The sequence below is a fragment of the Macrobrachium rosenbergii genome, chromosome 52 (assembly GCF_040412425.1).
Source record: "Macrobrachium rosenbergii isolate ZJJX-2024 chromosome 52, ASM4041242v1, whole genome shotgun sequence".
Taxonomy (NCBI): domain Eukaryota; kingdom Metazoa; phylum Arthropoda; class Malacostraca; order Decapoda; family Palaemonidae; genus Macrobrachium; species Macrobrachium rosenbergii.
This window is the reverse complement of record NC_089792.1, coordinates 127,330-148,239: the sequence shown is the minus strand read 5'-3', so window position 1 is coordinate 148,239 and position 20,910 is coordinate 127,330. Positions and strand designations below refer to the sequence as shown.

At 37.1% G+C, this 20,910-nt stretch overlaps 1 long non-coding RNA gene across 1 annotated transcript; it reads left to right on the top strand.

Annotated features, from left to right (window-relative positions):
- The first annotated feature begins 14,694 nt into the window (after window positions 1–14,694).
- On the top strand, window positions 14,695–15,874 carry LOC136833868 (uncharacterized). Its single transcript, XR_010851602.1, has 3 exons — window positions 14,695–14,854; window positions 15,145–15,214; window positions 15,426–15,874. It is a non-coding gene; the product is annotated as an uncharacterized lncRNA (long non-coding RNA).
- The last annotated feature ends 5,036 nt before the right edge of the window (window positions 15,875–20,910 follow it).

The window sequence follows — 20,910 nt, the reverse complement described above, 5'->3', positions numbered from 1 at the left end:
GCGAATGTCAGGAAATATCAGAAAGAACCGAGGAACGTCAGCGAGAGCCGTGGAACGTCAGCAAGTGTCAGCAAACGTCTCAGTAAGCGCCGGAGAAACGTCAGCAAGCACGGTAGAAACACCAAGCGAACATCAGAAAATTTCAGCAAAAAGTCAGCAAGTGTCGAGGAGCGTCAGCAAGAGTGTCAGCAAGTATCAGCAAAAGTCTTAGTAAGCACCAGAGAAACGTCAGCAAGAACTGCAGAAACATCAACAGAACGTCAGCAAGAGTGAGCATATAAACGTCGGCAAGAGTCGAGAAACGTCAGCAAGTGTCAGGAAAAACCTCAGCAAGCACCGCAGAAACTTCAGGAGAACGTCAGCTAGTGTTAGCAAAACCTCATGAAGCGACGGAGAAACGTCAGCAAACGATGCAGAAACTTCAGGAGAACGTCAGCAAGTGTCAGCAACCGCTGGAGAAACGTTAGCAAGTGTCAGCAGCCGCTGGAGAAACATTAGCAAGTGTCAGCAACCGCTGGAGAAACGTTAGCAAGTGTCAGCAACCGCTGGAGAAACGTTAGCAAGTGTCAGCAGCCGCTGGAGAAACATTAGCAAGTGTCAGCAACCGCTGGAGAAACGTCAGCAAGTGTCAGGAACCGCCGGAGAAACGTTAGCAAGTGTAAGCAATAGCTGGATAAGCGACAGGAAAACGTCAGCAAGCTTCGAAATAAAGTCAGCAAAACGTCAGCAATCGTCGCTAGCAACCTTGGCGTCAGCAAAAAACGGGAAAAGTGTGACAGCAAAAAACCTCCGGAAACAACGTCAGCAGCAAGAAGCATCACCACAAAAAAACTGTCAGCAGGAAGTGTCAGGAAAAATCGTCAGTCAGCACGTAAGCATCAGCAAAAAAGAATCGACGTCAGCAAAAAGTCAGCAGCAGCAGGAGGAAAGCGTGAGCAGCAGTCCCTCTGTCTGTCTGTAATTTCTGCCATAAGGCATGTTGACAACAACGAGACACAGTCACTGTCATCACTATATATCACCACAATCGTTAACAACAAGACAACTAGTCCATGGCCTGGGGCGGTTCCGTGTGCATGGGATGTACCCTGATTCACCCACTTGCCTTTTACAGTAGACACCTTGAATTATCTGAAAAATCAGGGTGGACTTTCTGAAACCTGGCAGCAAGTGAGAAATTTAGGCTTAATTTCACTATACCGGGTGATAATTTCGACCCGTAAACTGGGTACCTGAACTTGAAATACCTATATCTCCCTTGAAAATTAACGTAGAAGGCTCATTTACCACTCAAAATGTTCCTTTTAATGAGCTCTTTCCAATGATATATAAAACTTTAACTTTTAGGGCTATACTAGGTCATAAATACCCAAAATATCACCAGAAATTGAGAAAAGCTAATGATTTACCTCATGAAGGAAAAATGGTAAAAATCAAACAATATTAAAGAATGAATGGCATATATTGACAATAATCAACACAGCAACACTATATTATTCAAATAAAAAGCACTTTATTACTTTCTAAACACACAGAAGCATACAGTAACTTTTCATAAAAACTTTATTTTTAAAATGCCCATTTATGGCCATTGCTATCTAGGTGGCACTTTGTCATGGCATGGGGATTAATATTTGATGATAAGGTACTTTGAAAAACTTCTCAAGCGAATAAAATTATAAAAAATATATAGCTTGCACAATTTCCTTAAATAATTATTGACTTTATAAATTCTGGATATAGCATGAAAATGTTATTAACCTATGGCGTAGCTTTAGTATTAAGAGGGTACTATGACATTGCAAATGAAGAAGTTGTATTGGTTGAATCAAACTAATTCAAACATCCATAACAATAGTTTTAATATCAAAAGATAAATTCAAAGGCAGTATATATTTAATAATGTAAATACATGTATTGAATAAAACAAATTATTTTCATGGCTAAATATTCTAATCTTTAACTTACATTCGTAAAGGAGTCAAATTTACACTAGTTCTTATGGACGAATGACATTATTTGCTTCTCATGATTGTGCTTTTAATAAGATTCCTCATTCCATACTGTAACCTAAAGGATTGCTACATGTTGCATCACTTACAGCTAAGCCACTTTGACATTTACAAAGCTGCAGCAAGGAACATGATTGCTGCGACAGGGACAGTGATATGTTCCACATTTTTGTACAACTGCACATCACAGTGAATTCCTCAGGCATTGGGTTCTTTCCATCAGTTGGCATCAAAAGATCATCAGCTACTTTATAACCATATAACATAGGATCAAAGGGCTCCCATTTAGGTTTAGATAAAACAGAAATCATGTGATATGTGGTAAAGTATGCTCTTTTTATATGTTGTATTGTTAGCCAACTTTTCACGACGAAATAACATATCTCACTAATTATTTCAGGAACAACTGTTTTCCATCCAAACTGTTTTTTAAACAGTTAAATAGCATGTTGAACAAGAAGATGATGCCACCTCCTCTATATTACACCGTCCCCAAGATGAATTTATACGCAGCGTTCCCTTATATGCAAGATGATTCTTTCAGGAAGAAATTTCTCAACATCCTTCGAAAGGCATTACCGGCCCTTAACCTCAAGCTCATCCCGAGGAACCCCCGAACAGTTGACGCTCTCTTCAAGTTTAAAGACCAGCTCAGTCCCTTATTTACATCCAACGTTATATATAAGTACAAGTGGCCCAGGTGTAGTCAGGGGATCTATGTCGGATGTACTAGGAGGCTGTTGCGGGTTCGCATCGATGCTCATAGAGGAGTCAGCTTTAGAACCGGGAACAGATTGTCCAGCCCTGAACAGTCTAATATCAGGAATCACTCGAAGATATGTAAAACTTTCATAGAAAACAAAGATTTTTCAGTACTAGGACAGGTACAAAAAGCAAATGATTTAACAATACTTGAATCTATTATTATCAAATTGACTGTACCACCATTAAACTCCCACATATCCTCTACACAACTGTTTATTGCCTGATGGTCTTGTTAAGTTGTTTCTTCTCTGTCTGTATGTTTATTTATTTAATTATTTTCACTCTCTCTCTTTTGTAATACTCAATGCGAATGCAGTAGTTTGTTTTTAACTTCCTTCTGGGTAGGTGTTACAGCCTTTTACTTGTTCTTTTAGGATAGGTTTTAGTCATTATATTGTGAACGTTTTATTGTAATTGTAATTCTGATTTGTGATTTTGATTTTAATTTACTGATTGCCATGTTCGCTGTTTGCAGCCTAGAAAATGCAACTATGAGGAGTTGTGAAACGTCGGCATATTATAATAAAAAATGCATAAGGACAGCAGTGCCTTTCCTGACCCGCCTTGGATTGTTCTTCGAGCTGTTGCTCCGGAAGTTAGAGGTATATATATATATATATATATATATATATATATATATATATATATATATATATATATATATATATATATATATATATATATATATGTGTGTGTGTGTGTGTGTGTGTGTGTGTGTGTGTGTGTGTATCTTTTACTGTAATACAACAGTATAATATTAAGATAAAAAAGGCCCATAAAACACTATTTGAACGTTGCAACCATATACATCGAGCACTTCCTTCTGTGCCCCTGTTCACTGGTAAAATATGGGAGATGATGGGTTACAAGAGTATATACTTGTATACTGCCATGCCTACATATGCTTTGTATATATACTCTTGTAACACATCATGTGTCCATATTTTACCAGTGAACATGGGTGCAGAAGGAAGTGCTCAAAATATATGGTTGCAGCATTCAAATAATGTTTTATGGGCCTTTTATATATCTATATTATATTTATTTATATGTATGCATATATATATATATATATATATATATATATATATATATATATATATATATATATATATATAGCTTAGTGTGAGGAGTCAGGAGTCAATCCATACATAAAATCATCAATGAAGGGCAGAGGACACACAGATATACAAGCTGACTTTATTCCGTCATTTGGTAATTATTAAATTAATTACATCATCAGGGCTGTTAAAGTAAAAAATAAAATTCTTTGTAAAACTGTAAAAGCTAAAAATAAAAGTTAAGAATTGAAATGCTGAAAATTATTCATACAAAAATTTCAGAAATGTACACAAACATTAAAATTAAAGGACAAAAAATTTTTAAAAATCATTACACTAAAATGAAAGGTAACAGAATATATAGTAAACTAAAATTGAAAACTATCCGTGAAAGGGGTTACAGAACAAAAGATTAAGGACCGACCTAGAGGAGTGGCATGTTCAGCAGGGAGTAATGGTCAGGTTCCGTTGCCAGGTTGAGTCACCTGTAGTCGCTGCAGGGTCTCCAGGAACTGTCCAGTTTCTGCACCATGTGGAGGGGGGAGGCCCACGGAAGGCGTCGAGGGAGAAGCCTCCAGAAATTCGCATGTGGCGGGGGCCCCTTTGTTTTTATGTGGTGATATATGCCATGTTTGTTGGGGCCCCGGACTTTTGGCGGAGCTCGGGCCTGAACACGTCAGGGAACTCCGTCAGCAGCTGCGAGTATTGGTGGGGGGCAGCAGAACAGATGGTGGGCTCCTTGGGTTCCGTTGCCAATGGGAGGGACTGGCAGGAGTCTGTATCTAGGAGGCGTTTCCGACTGATGTCAACTGCCAGCCCGAAGTGCGCCAGGAAATCCGCACCCAGGAGCGGGGTCCTAACGTCAGTGACGGCGAAGTCCCAGGAGTACCTCTGGCCAAGGCTGGATATCAACAGGGGCCTGGTTCCGTAGGAGAGGATGGGGGACCCGTTGGCGGCCGTCAGGGAGGCAGCCGGGTCTGGTTCCCGCTTGCGGTCCTCTCTAGATGCCGGGAAGATTGATCTAACGGCCCCGTGTCGACCAGCATCATCCTGCCAGAGACGGTGTCGCGGACGTAGAAGCCTATTGGTTCTGGGCCCCTGGGTTCTTCTGCTGCCATAGCGGCTTGTCCTGCTGGCCGCTGCCTCCTCGTTTTTGAACGGGCGAATGAACGGGGCGGCAGGCAGTTTCGGGCGTCTCTGCCAAACTGCCTGTGGTAATGGCAAAGACCCGGGGAATTCCACCTGTTGGGAGGCGCTGGGCACCTCCTGGTGATGGCATTGACCTCTTCCTCTGCGCACTCCTCCTGCTGGATGGCACTGACTGGGAGTGTGGGCGCTGGTATCCGCTTTGTTGCCTTTACGGAGTCCGTCAAGTGCTGTGCTGAGATGATCAGGTCTTTGAGGGGCATCGCGTAGGGCTCTGGGATTTGTGTGCGGACATCCAGGAGGAGCTGACGGAGGAGGATCTCCCGCGACAGGCTTATCTCGCGCTTCTTTTTACTGCCGTCAGTGTCTGGGATGGTGAGGAGGTTTCAGATCATGCCCCATGACTCCATGACGCTCTGATCCTGCCGCGGGTTGATGGTGAGGTCGAGGGCGTGGGTGGCCCGCTCGGCAATCGGCAGGGAGCATGTCTGGAGGAGGGTTTTCTTCAGGAGGTGGTAGGTAAGGGGGCATGCTTCAGACACCCACGGTACGAGCTACTGTAGATCTCCTCCGGCAGGGCATTGAGTACTATATCCGCCTGCAGCACCTCGTCGTTAAGATCCGCAATCCTGAACTGGCTCTCGACCCTGTAGAGCCACGGCAACGGATTCCCCTGCGTAAACGGCGGCAGTTTTATGGCGGCAGTTTTATGGACAGGGCGGCCCTGGATTGGCCCGCTGGGCTGGGGAGAGCGCGGGGCGCGGGCAGGGGTGTGGAGGAGCGTGAGAACCTGGGCGCGGGTGATATGGGAGGGAGGTAGACCTCCGAATCCGCGAGGTCAGCAGTTAATTGAACGAGGGAGGGATGTCCGCGTCCATACTCGCTCTCTCTCTCTCTCTCTCTCTCTCTCTCTCTCTCTCTCATATATCTATATATATATATATATATATATATATATATATATATATATATATATATATATATATATATATATATATATATAATATACATATAAACATATAAACATATAAACATATAAACATATAAACATATAAACATATATATATATATATATATATATATATATATATATATATATATATATATATATATATATATATATATAGTCTCAGTAATTGGGCAGCTACTTGAAATCTTAGCTTAATGATAAATAATATTGCCAAGACCAGGAGGAACATTCTTTATTGTACAAGCTTTCGAGGTATAAAACCTCATCATCAGGCTGAAAAAACTGACAAGGATGAGAATCTATAAAATTACAATAAAATGAATTGTCATAATAAATCTTCAGCAAAATTACTAACGAAATATATAAAATGAACAAGTAAATACAAACTAAAAGAGTGAGACGTAAAATAACGAAAAATTAAAAACACAAACATAAAAATATGAAAATAAAACTAAAGTGAAATGTAAACAAACTACCACTCACAAAGTAAAATATTTAACGACCTAATTGAGTACCTACTATGAAATTACACGATAGCTAGTTGAATACCAGACGAGTTATTGTTCAATTCCGGCTTCATCTTTTTAATAGTCAGCGACTCTGAAATTAAAAGGTCCAGTCTATTTGAACAAAAAGACAGTACCCGAAAATCCAGGTCAGTGAAAGGATGGTCCTGTGCTAAACTGTGTTCTCTAATGGCAGAAAAGGGTGGTTTGGAAAGGGGAAACCTAGTTCTAATAGAAAGACCTCTGTGTTCCAAAATTCTGTGTCTGAGCCAGCGGGAACTAGATCCCACGTATCGCAGACCACACTGCGAACAAGTGAACAAGTAAACGACACAGGAATTAAGGTCCACAGGCAGAGTAGGCGTCTCTCTCAAAAGTGATCTTACTGTAAAAGGATTACAGAAAACAAACCGGAAACTGATTTGAGGGAAACAATGCTTAAGTATTTCTTGTAGCTTTTTTCGGACCATATAGCTACTATGACCAAGGTAAGGCAATTTAATGTACTTTACATCTTTACTAGCAGTACTGTACACCGGTCTGGGACAAAACTTTTCATTTAAAAATTTTTCAGAACTTTGTAAAATACAAAAATGGGATATGAGTTTTCAGAAAAATAATTCTGGAGGAAAACCATATCTTGATGAAATAAATTAAAATCACAACAAACATTGTAGGCTCTATTAATCAAAGTGCGTATTGAGTTCATCTTATACAACTTTGTGAAAAACTGAGGTAATTCAATCCCAAGCCAGTAAAAGTACTTTTCCTATAAACAGAGGTCTCAAATTTGCCACTATTTCTGTATATCTGTACATCTAAAAATGACAACTTATTATCCTGTTCCGTCTCACAAGTAAAAGAAATGTTAGGGTGACGAGAATTAAAATATTCAAAAACAAATCAACATGTGATAATTCCTTAAACACAAGGAAAGTATCATCTACATACCTACGGTAATACAAAGGTTTGAAAGCAATAGGGCATTCAGACTTCCAAATCCTTTCACAATAACCCATGAAGCAATCCGCATATACAGGTCCAAGGGAATTTCCCATAGGTACTCCATCTATTTTATTATATAATTTTTTCAGCCTGATGATGAGGTTTTATACCTGAAAGCTCGTACAATAAAAGAATGTTCTTCATGGTCTTGGCAATATTATTTATCATTAAGCTATATATATATATATATATATATATATATATATATATATATATATATATATATATATATATATATATATATATATATACATACATATACATATACATATACATATATATATATATATATATATATATATATATATATATATATATATATATATATATATATATATACATATACATATATACATATCATATATACATATACATATATACACATACATATATATACATATACATATATACATATAAATAAAGATAAAATCCATTGAAGGAAACGGAACCACTGGAGTGCTGCGAGGCCTTTCGACACTAGTCCTTTACTTAGCAGACTGAAGGAATATAAAAGTATGTTTACAAAGAAAGCTCATATAAATGACAGAAGGGGGATTATAAAGGAAACATATGTACCTGGAATCCCAACACAATTGAAGAATTAGTACAACTGCCAAAACAGGATTAAATACTTAAGAGGTTTTACAAAGGATTAAGATCAACCGTTCAGGAGCAGGGACAGGACAATTAAAAGATTATACAGGTTCGTGACTGACCACCAAAAAATTTTTAGTACAACACAATAATTCTCTTTATTTATTTATTTATTTATTTATCTATTTATTTATTTATTTATTTATTTATTGTAAACAATAATAACTTTTTGTAAGATGAACATTTAAAAAAAAAAATTATATTAAACATACGGATATACAGAAAATATATATCAAGTAGCTACCTTGTAATTAAGTCAGTGATTTTATCTTTTAGGTCATTCTTGAACATTTTTCTAATACAGGGGTCCAAATAATACATGCCAGGGCTAAGATTAAAATTACAACTGGAAGTAAGCTGGATAATAGCGGACTCCAATAGATTTCTTAAAGAGAAATCTTTCGATCTGGCAATCACTGAACTTTCAGTCCAATTTATCCTGTGAGAGTTTTCACTTAAATGAATGAATATAGCATTGGATGCTTGTCCAGTTTTGACTGAATACTTATGTTGCTTAATACGTACATCTAAATCTTTGCTAGATTGGCCAATATAAAATGAGAATCCAAACATGGAGTTTTATATATTATGTTGTTGTTTTCTTTAGGGTTATTTTTTATTAACATTCTTTTGAGTGTGTTATTATAAGAAAAAACGAGGTTTACATTAAAAGGTTTTAACAATGATTTTATGTTTTCAAAACCACTAAAATAAGGCAAGCTAAGAATGTTCTTAGGGGTTTCTTTCTTCATGTTACTTTCACTATAAAACTTTTTGTGGGCTTTGTTATAACAAATATCTAGTATATGTGAAGGATAACATAAATCTGTCCCTATTTTTCTTATGTATTCAATTTCGTTATCCAAATACTGGGGACTGACAATGCGCAAGGCTCGTAAAAACATAGAGGAAAAAATTGATATTTTGATGTTGAGGTGATGGCCTGAATAAAAACCTTTCATTTCACTTTAAGCAAAACAAGAACGAGGTACAACAATGCTGACATATTGAAACACATTTCACTTTAAGCAAAACAAGAACGAGGTACAACAATGCTGACATATTGAAACACATTTCACTTTAAGCGAAACAAGAACGAGGTACAACAATGCTGACATATTGAAACACATTTCACTTTAAGCAAAACAAGAACGAGGTACAACAATGCTGATATATTGAAACACATTTCACTTTAAGCAAAACAAGAACGAGGTACAACAATGCTGACATATTGAAACACATTTCACTTTAAGCAAAACAAGAACGAGGTACAACAATGCTGACATATTGAAACACATTTCACTTTAAGCAAAACAAGAACGAGGTACAACAAAACGCATCATGGGTAATCAAAGTGAAAAGCGAAACCTGGAAGAATCCAGCAATGAACACAGTGCTGACATAATAGGACCTGCACCACAATTCAACATATGTCGGGACAAGATACCACGTATGTGGATTGTAATTGAGATGCATCATAAGGTATATTATTCATCATGGCACTTACCTGTAAAAGCCAAAAAGAGAACATTACACAAAGTGAGACTGAATTTCACACAATTTGAAATTCACACAAGTAAAAAAAGCAGTCACACAGACTGTTCAGGTTCAAGATTCAATTTCTCACAAAAAGATAGAAGAGAGAGAGAGAGAGAGAGAGAGAGAGAGAGAGAGAGAGAGAGAGAGAGAGTTTCACACAATTTGAAATTCACACAAGTAAAAAAGCAGTCACACAGACTGTTCAGGTTCAAGATTCAATTTTCTCACAAAAAGATAGAGAGAGAGAGAGAGAGAGAGAGAGAGAGAGAGAGAGAGAGAGAGAGAGAGAGAGAGAGAGAGAGTTTCACACAATTTGAAATTCACACAAGTACATGAAGCAATCACACAAACAATGTTCAGGTTTAAGATTCCATTTTCTCATAAAAACCAGAGAGAGAGAGAGAGAGAGAGAGAGAGAGAGAGAGAGAGAGAGAGAGAGAGAGAGAGAGAGAGAGAGATTTTCCATAAGAAGTACAGAGGGAAAGTGAATAGTAAGTGAGATGTTCATAAAACTAAGAAGGCTAACACCAGTTGTTGTTTATTTCTTTGAAACTTTTTCAAATTGGGAGGTATCAGGTACTGTTAGCATGAACTATTCTAAAGCACTTAGGATATCTTTTTTCTGCCACGCCAACTTTTGTACCTACCCTCTATCATTTGGAATATCTGCTACTACTAACCTGCATTAAGTACTTGCAGATAAAGCAAATGATAGAGGGTAAGTTTCACCTCAAAACTGGTGATTTCTTTTATAAAATCAATTTTTTTGGTATACACTGCTATCATTTTCTTTATGTGACTAAATAACATGGATATGTAAACGCAGATAAAGCAAATGGTAGAGTGTAAGTTTCACTCAAAAATGACATTTTTAGCCCATTAAAACTTCATACATTCTTGTGCTAAACTATTAGGATGTTTCCTGACTTCTACTAATTTTCACAACATCATCTTCAGTTTTAACAGTCTGACTTTAATGTAAAAAGGCATAAAAAGACTATCTATCCGGAAATAAATGCCTCTCCTCTAGAAAATAAATCTTGCCTGAAAGCGTCAAGAAGAAATGTGTGCCTGGTACCCTAACTCAGTATCTCCATCTTCAATGTGCAGAATATGGCTTTTTGCATGGTTAGGTTGTGAGAAATTTCTGCATTTTACTCTTATAATTCATGGTGCTATATGTCAGGTTATAAAGGGGGAAGGGGTGTCCTGAGGAAGAAGGCCCCAGTCAGGTAAGGACCAAACGCTATAAGTTAGGTGAGGTTGGAGAAGGTCAGGCTAGGATGCAACCCTTTATTTAACTCGTTGACTTTCATGATGATACAGGTCTAGTTAGGTGGGGTGGAGGGAGAGGGGAGGGGGAAAGAGGGAGGGTCTATGAAGTGGAATCCCCAAAGCAAGGCAGAATCCTACACCTTCAGATAGCTTTGGTGCATCGCTAGTTATCCTTGCCAAATTTTCATACTTTATCAAATTATTTGGTGATTGTTATTGCCTACTGGCTGTTATGTGTGAACTACCGTATATATATTTTTAACTGAATGTGTTGTCATTAATGTATTTCCTCCCTTTATGACTGGTGCATTTGTGCTCATTTTCTATCTCTCATACCTAAAAGGAAAAAAAGAAGTTCTCATCGAGATAGGCTACCACGTAATTCTGGATACTGAGCGAGGGGAAAAGCACAAAACTGGATGGCTTAGGCTAGCCTACACCAACAAAAACCAGACTAAAACATAGCCTTATATATGGTTCATTTATTTAGCTATGAATTAAATATCGTAGTATTAAAGTCAAAAATTTATTTCTGAAATCAACAATATATCTTCAGTTTGAAACACATATATGGTTCATTTATTTAGCTTTAACTTACAATATCTATAGTAACACTAGGTTACAGTCATAAAAATTTATTTCTGGAAATCACCAACCAATATCATCAGTCTGAAACATACATATGGTTCATTTATTTAGCTATGAATTAAAATATAGGGCTATTTTTTCAGAAGACTCCAGCCACCTCCAACATTATATATAATTTAGGTAAAAAACAAAAACAAAAAATTTTTTCTGGTAGATCTAAGCCAGCTGTCCACGGTGAGCTAGGCTATGGCAGTTGAGGTTTTTCTATTGAACTTTACCTGCTGAACAAGAATTCAAGGTAATATTTGTGGCCAATTGTAACTGAGCTGTAATTTTACCTTAGAAATGTAGCTGACAGTAAGGGGGACCTGTTGAGAATCAGGGTTTTGGGTGGGGGAAAACACTTTCGAGAATAGCTAATGGTAAGGGGGACTCGTTGGGGATTCAGGGTTTTGGGTGGGGTAAATAACTTGTTATGTTTCCTGTTACATATGTCATTTGAACACAAAAAACATGTAAAAAAAAAGGGCTAATAAATGGATAGAAGGAGCCGTTCCAAAGTCACTTTTCAGCATTACTACTAATGCTGATTCCAGGCCCTATCACGCACGCACAGTCTTACAGGGGAGCTTGATGCCTCCAAGTTCTTCAACTGAGAGAGTAGTATTCTAAGCCGGTGTTCCGCGGAGAGTTAGACAGTGGCAATTGACGTTTTCCTATGTTATATTACTTGCTTTACAAGAATTTAAAGCAATATTCTTTTTACATTTTCTGTAACCCCTGTTGCTAGCATGCTCAGCGCAACATTACTGCCTGCCAGAACATACAAGCTTGCCAAGAATATTTCAAAATGTGGATAAGGCGCGAAGTGCCGTTCCGCCACCCCCAAACTCAAAGCAGAACTGGTAATGTTTTGCCAGTCAGCTGTAGCTAAACTGTAACCTTTGTTTACTGTTTCCATTTCTTCACCAGGACCGAAAGATTCGAATAGTATCCAGTTGAGCTAGACTATGGCAGCTGACACTTTCGTATGTTACTTTACTTGCTTTACAAGAGTTTAAGGTAATATTTTGCTGGTCGGCTGTAACTAAACTGTAATTTACCTTTGAACTGTATAGGTCGGTGCAGGGGACACACTGGGGTAATTCTGAGTATTAGCTCCATGCCTGTTTTTACCTTGGAAACTGGTTTTTTGTACACTTTTAGGGCTTCTGATATTGTTTGTTGTCGGCCAAATAGAATGTCCCTTCACTGTGTTTAGTACTGGCCCGGGGGGGAAGCGGTACCCATACGTTATCAAGCTATTGCACTTGCCGGACGGGATATGAACAGTTCCAAACAGACATAGCCGTGCTCTGTCTTGTGAAGACTGCGTATGGAAACCCCTTGTTGGATGGACTTCACAGATTAATTACAGGTTAATTACATTTTGTGCAACAAAAATTGAAGGTAAATCCATAATTAGCAACCAAAAACTGTAGGCAAAGTCAAGTTAGAAGGAAATCGCCGCCGCAGAGCTACTACTTAGATCTACCCCCATTGGTAGCGTCGTGTAGCCTTCAAAGGTCAAGTACACTTTAGTTACAGCCGGCCGACAAAATATTACTTTACATTCTTGTAAAGCAAGTAAAATAACATAGAAAACGTCAACTGCCACAGCCTAGCTCACCCCGGACAGCCGGCTTAGAATTACCGTTTCTTTTAGTGCCCTATCATTTTTCTTAGCCGTTTTGCATGAAAACCCAAAATGGTTTTCATGCAAAAATGCCTAGCTAGAGTCTTTCGAAATGGATGGACGAGTCTTTGCCTTACGAAAATCTAATCCTGGAACTACAGTAACCTACAATAATTGTCTAATTTCTCTCACCTTAACTGATGCAGGCCCGGTTTTCTTCGACGGATTTATTCCTTATTCTTCAAGCAAGCTAATCCTAAAGCACTTTTTTATATCAGTCATCCGTACTAACGAAACACTAAAAGTTTACACGCGAATCACTAACACACTAAGGAGACAAATCTTAGTTATTAACAAACAAAATGTAATTTACAGGGTTGCCAACTCAAATTTTCAAATGTCGCTAGATAGGCTTGCAAAAGTAGCCAAAAAGTAGCTAAAGTCATATGGAATTTCTCTAAAAAAAAAGTAGCTAAAAATAGAATACTGTAAAAAGGGCAATGAATTAGGGGCAGATATTGTCACATTTTTTTATTGATATTTTAACATACCAGTAGTATAATTAGTTGAACTTGTTGTGATGAAAAGAGGAAATAAATTTTACTTATTTAGGAATAATGGAAGGAAAATTAATAATAATTATTTATAAAAAGAAAATAAATTTGTAAAATAAATTATGCAAAAACTTCAGTACTTAATACAAGAAATTTCAAACAAGTAATGCTATTCTTTCTATAAACAAAAATAAGATTCTTAATAATTGTTCAATAATTACTCAAAAATTAATTCATCCCAATCCATCAATGCCTCTTCGATTTCATGTTCTTGGGATGTGCTGGGCCTGGGTTTTGGAGAGTCTTGATTTTCATATGACTTCAATGTCCCTATTTTTTGTACTACACTGTCAGGGAGATGATAATCATGACAACATTTTCTGCGTCGTCGAAATCCATATTTTATGCCTAATATAGCATTCACCGTCTTCAATATTAACCGATTTCGTGGTTTTGTTTTAACACAATTCGTGTTACTAAATAACCTTTCCACATCGGCATTTGAATGTAGTAAAGACAAGATTTTCAAGGCCAGCTGACAAACATCAAAAAGGGATTTTCAGCAGTAGCATCCCTGTACCCTCCTATTTCTGCCCAAAGATCTATTGTGTTTGAGGTTTCTGTCCACTTTACATGATGTAGATTTTCCATTGGAAATCAATGCGTGCGATGAGTCCAGCATCATTTTCAAACATTTTTGCCAAGTCAATTATGCTATTTTTCTCGGCTGCAAACATTCACTACCACTAAAGATGACATAGACTTAAGTACATTTATATTATCTGGCAAACGTTGACGAATTTGTTGTATGAAATTTACCAGAAACTTAATACACACCTTCCACGAATAAAAGTGTCCTTTTCTGGTGAAACTTACACTCTGCCATTTCATTCTCAAATGCATACCCAAGGTATGGTTTTGGATCTAGACATTCTTCAATGTTGGTACTTAGAGTAATTTTTTTTCCAGGAATGAGAATTTTTGAAGTCATTGAGTCATGCAAATGCACAAGATCATCATTAACTTTGTTGGGTCACTGATCTCGGCTTCAAATTTCTTATTCACCGTCTGAATTTCACCCAGTATTGGTTTCAAAAACAAAAGGTATGCATAATTGGATTTATCATTGTACATGTTATAAAGTAGATCTGCTGTGTAACATCTTTCAGACAACTTAGCAATTTCAAAATGTTTCTTTAGTTCAAGCCATTGGTCTACGATTCTCGTTATTGCTGTCTCAATAGACAACCATCTTGTTTGACTTACCTGAACTAATTTCAAAGGCTCGTGTCCATCATTAATCAGTGCATAAAGTTCCTTGTACTTTGACTGTCTGAGAGCTGAATGGGAAAACCAATTATAAGTCTCTTTAATTAAAAATTCCAAATTCCTAGGTAGAAATTCACCTGCAGCATGAGATACTGCCAACTGCAAGGAGTGGCATACACACCTAATTAATATTAGGTGAGGAATTTCCTCTTTCAACTTAGCATGGACACCATTATTAATCCCTATTATAACTGAAGCGTTATCAGTCCCAATTGCAATTAGCTTGTAATTCTAATCCATGATTCCTTATTGATTTTCTTTTAAAGCTTCACATATTGCTTCAGCATTGCATCTCTGAAGTTCAACTAAGTCCAAAAACTAACCACAATCTTTTGCTTTCTTTCAGAAAAATATCTGATTACAATGCCTAATAATTTCTTAACTGAGATATCATTGCTCTCGTCTATCAAAAGACTATACGGACTGCTTCCAATATCTATCTTCAAGTCTTCAACAAAATGTGGGACTATCACATTAGAAAGAACAGCACTACACTTCGTTCTTTTCAATTTCAAATCCTTGCATCCTTTACTTTCAGGAAAGAACGATTTACACAAATCACTTAAGTGGTCAACCACTCTTATACTGCAATGCTCTGCAATAAAAAGGGTCATACGCCCTTCTACCCTCCTAGACTCATCATCCACTTTCTTGAAAGGGAGGACAGTTTGTCTTTGAGCACTGAAAGGCTTTTCCGCATTTTGATGTTTCTGAGTGTTGCTGTGTTTGTTTATGTCACTTAACTTGGCAGCTATTGTACACTTACAATATTTACAAAAACATTTTCTGTCATCACCCTCTATTTTATTTAACCAATTTTAAATCTAGAGTCTTTTAGCCATTCTTCATGAAAACGTTGGGTGTATTGTTTTCCCATGATTTTTAATAGCCTAAAAATAAAAAGAATATTTAGTAAGAGATTTCATTTCTAGGCTACTATAGATCTGTAGTAGTATTGATAAAACAGAGAAGCTAATGCATATTAATAACAAAGAGACAAGTGTAAGCACCGGTACACCTCTCAGCATTGACAAATATACAAGCTCAATGAGCAAAAATCATAACTAGAGTCTGTAGTGTCCATCTGCATGCCAAGTTAAAACATCAAAGCTTTAATGATTGCTAAGATATTGCAATGCCTAAACAAGAACCCCATTGTTGAGGGTGTTCAGCATCTCTGATGCAGAATAGTCATAAAACCATGAGGTTGCGCATCTAGGATATGTGATCTGCTGCAAAATTACAACACTGTCACTGTAACTCTAATAGTTGCTGAGATTCAATCTGGACACAAATATGTTAAGAGATATACTCACACTTCTCTCCCTATATATATATATATATATATATATATATATATATGTGTGTGTGTGAAATATTTATGCATTTGTGTATGCCGTGTCATGCAAGAGCTCCTCTGTTTATCAAAACTTCTAAGAATAAGTTGATTATATCACTAAGTAACAGATAATCTTACACAGCAATTATAAAAACACTATTAATCCTGAAGTTCCGAACGTGAGTCGTAACTACGTGATACTGAGTACTAGTAGGTAGGCTGGGCATTGGTACGAATCCATACGAAAATATTTAGAAGCAATATTGAACATACTCTACGAGATCGCTACCGTGCTACGGGGACTTACACGTCTATGGTAGTGACATCACACTTGTGTACTCTTGTATTCATGTTTATTTTGGGAATATAGAAGGTCTTAATTTGGGCACTTTCCACTATTTTATTTATTTTTTCTTTGAATAATAAAAATAACGCAAAATTTCGTAGATAGTTCAAAATTACTAGAATTCTCCAGATTTGTCGCGCTAGATTTTAAAGGAAATCTAGATTTACCTTGTAGCTAGTGGCCAATAAATGTCGCTAGATGACATTCAAATTCTCTAGATCTAGCGACAAAATCGCTAAATTGGCAACTCTGAATTATGTAAACAATGATGAACCGGCAGCGTTGCCAACCTTGAATTCAATACCTCGCTACAGTGAGCTCCCAAAAACCACCAGATTTAACGGCGTCATTTTTCCTCTCGACGGAAGTTTGGGAACGGCTGATATTTGTGAACTTTGATATCAGTATTATAATCAATAAGTAAACCATAAATTCTAGCTCAAAATGCAGGTGCTATATTTCACGAATTGAGCATATGCAATATTTAGAGTCACCCTGCTAAATTTCGACTGCTTCATTGAAGCCCGTATGGATATTCTTTGAATAATTTCTGCAAAATCATTTTAATACATAATATGTTTCAATTTCCGAGTCTTCCATATGCGAACATAGCTCCTAGATCATAGAATTAAGTGCCAAATCACAGGAATAGACGTTTATTCTCTAGAAGAAGAATTAAATGACCAACAGTACCAAAATACTGCGATCTCACGAAATGATTCATAAAACTGTCAAAATACCTTTTAAACAATTGTCATTAGATATCTTATGAGCTGTTTATATCTTTATGGTCAATATTAAATGAAAAATTAAAATAAGGTAAATGTTTCAGAAACACCTACACTTACATACAGAAGAGTTGCAAGCTCGAGTAATTGTGAAAACAATATTACACCCGATGTACACGATGGAACTTGTCTCGAATTAAGGCACAATAATTAGTAATTTACTTAAATTAAAGAGACATCAAAATTTACAAGTATGTTAGCTAGAAGATTATGTTAACTTGAAATACAACATTTTGACAGATTTTTTTACTGACTGATAGAATGGAGATCTAAATTTTAAAAATAGAATGCTTTATGCTTTAATTGTAAATTAATAATATTTGTTAAGCGAATATGTTCTCATGAGTTCTTTTACAAAGGATTTGAACCATCAGAATTTTTTTAATCATTGGAAGGGGGCAAAAAATGCAAGGTTTACAAAGTGTATCTTCTTGAGCTGGTAATGCATATACTGCCCTTTATTCCTTGTATAGATACGATAATGATATCCCCAAAATATAAAGGTTTTCACCCAAAACCCATACGGCCCTTATATTTCAACCGTTGGCATCAATGCCTAATCGCCTACGCTCGAGAGCTGATACACTGTAGGTCGTTATCTCTCTCTCTCTCTCTCTCTCTCTCTCTCTCTCTCTCTCTCTCTCTCTCTCAGTCTTCAGTCTGAGAGAGGCAAGTCACAGGAAAAGGTGATGAACAGATAAATATGAGCGAATGGAAAATAAAACGACACGAATTCAGGAGACGTCAGCAGAGATCAAGGAACGATTTTGCTCCTCGATTAAGCATTTGGAGATCGGAAGATCACGCATCTGGAATTGGTAAACTGTAAAGTATTTACACTCTGCTAGCCGGATTGTACCCTCATCTGGTGAGGTAACAATAAGAAGGGTAGGTGCTGTGGTTAAAATGGGAATGGAGTCCTGTTCAAATGGTGCATTTTTTTTTATACCGTGTTGCAAAATGAAACTGTTAAGAGTGTCTCATGATGCATGATATTAAGGAATTGTAAAACCCCAGTTCTTTAAGCATTTATAAGTTTATTTGTATTTTTTTTACTTTCTGGTTGTTCAAAAACACCCGAACAGTCATTTATTGATAGACCAGTACCATCCCAATGTGTATGGAAAATTTAAACTACATTTGGTTTTTTAAGTGTAATTCAGATTTCAGTCTTCTGTCGCCTCAATTTAAACTCCATAACAGTTAAAGATGGTTTATTCATTTCACATTTCACATGTCAATACATTTCTTGGATACCAGTTCTATTGTTTCTTGTCATTTTCTGTAAGGCTGTTAATCCATTTTCTAATTTAATGGTACACTCATCAAATCAGGTGAAGGTGGTTAATGCTTCATTAGGTGGTTTGAGTAGGAAATTCTGTAACAGAAAAGAGAATTTTGTGGCCATTTCGAAAAAGTTCCTCCGTATTTTCTTATATGTTCCATAGTTTTCGTCACATCCAGCAAGACTTTATGTTGTTTCCTATAGGCTACATATCACGAGATTTTTGCATATTTCGTTAAACCAGTGGACAGCAATGCAGTCAATTTTCCTTTTGTTTGTCTACGTCATATTCAAATTTAAACCCCATGTTATTTAAATTGGTAGCGAAAGTTGTTTCTGGCAGGCTTTAATTGTTGTATTCTGCTTGGTTTGTGACTGGTCCTTGATTTTAATAGTTTACGAGACTATTAATTGGTTGTTAGAGTATTCGTAGCTGACATGGTACCAGAGTGAGTAATATCACTGTTATTTGAGCAGTCTATCCTTCTGACTGTTTCTTTTCTTTTGGGTGTCCAGATTGCTGATGAATTGGTGAAAGGGTTGTCTAATAAGGTTACCAACTCTGTTGCACTTTTTCGTGCCCCTCTAGCCACAGAGAAAGTATTTTTAGCAATGAGTCCCACCCAAAGTAACTGGATAAAGATTCATTTAAATTATCAGACAAGAGGCTCAGGACAGACCAGTCTATCTTTGGATATTTAGTGAGCAAAAACACATATGTAGTACTGAAGAGTTAGTAAGCAGAGAGAAATAATTTTTAGGGAGAGAAGTTTTTCCAAGTATTGTGGAGCCCATTCATAAGTCTTTAACCCGTTTGGGTTTAGTGACGTCAGTGCACCTCATGTGATGCACTGTAGGCATTATGTAAGGCTCTTTGTAGCGTGCCTTGGCCCTAGCTGCAACCCCTCTCGTTCCTTTTACTGTACCTCCTTTCATATTGTCTTTCTTCCATCTTACTTTCCACCCTCTCCTAAAAATTGATTCCTAGTGACTGCTTTTAGGTTTTCCTCCTGTTACACCTTTCAAACCTCCTTTACTCTCAATATCCCTTTCCGTGCTGAATGACCTCATAGGTCCCAGTACTTGGCCTTTGGCCTAAATTCTATATTCAATTCAATTCAGTAAGTCTTTAAGCTCAAAGAGAATGTTCTGAAATGAAGATTTTAGGCCTATATAATGGTAAACCTTAGTACAGCAGTGGCCATTGCCATTCTGTGCTCCTGGCATCCTTGCAAGTTATAAAGAAGAGTCCTGTATTCCACATGCAATCATAAGGATTGACATGAGTGCTAGCTGCTTCACACAACTGAGGTCAGATCCCTTCCTCCTTTGGATTTGTACATAGCCTACCTGCAAATTCAGTTTTGGTGTTCATTGTCCGTGCCCTGAATATGCTGTGACAATAGTAACAGCCCTTCTTTTCACTGGGTCCGAGGAACTGTCCAGAGCATCAAGTTTCTTGCAAAAGAAAAATAAATCTAGAAATGAGACTCCTGTAGCAATGTTCTGATTCATCTTTTAAGTTGATTAGCATTGGGAGCAGCTGTTTCTTGTCATGGAGGTCATTATAATAGTTTTAAAAAGACAGCTGGAACAACTGCAGTCAAATTTTTCCCCAGTGTTGTATAGTAGATTTCTTGTCTGAATTGCCTGAGGTTTTCTATCTCCAAATTGGTCCATACAGGCCTGGGGTTGGTGAGCTCGTCTTTTTTCAGTGAGTTACGTACTGTTCTCTTCACACCCTAGTCTTCTTACGAGGTTGCTTGCATGCTTGTTGCTTGGGAAAGGCAGGTTTGTGCTACACAATGATAATGAAGTGTAACCCTGAAGAGCATTTGGTCTACCGTTTTCTTTAATATTTTTCATTTTCATCTAGTGTTAAATTGGCTCTCTTTCATACTTCGTATAGATGTTATTTGAAGCAATTTCATTTCAGAGATGCTTTAGGCTGTGTTGTAGTATCATTGCTTCTCTTGACATAAATCTTGGTGCCTTCATCAGCAATTTATGGCCAGGAATTTTTCATTTCAATTTCCAGTTTCCATATGTTCTTGCATGCAGTTGGTACAGGCT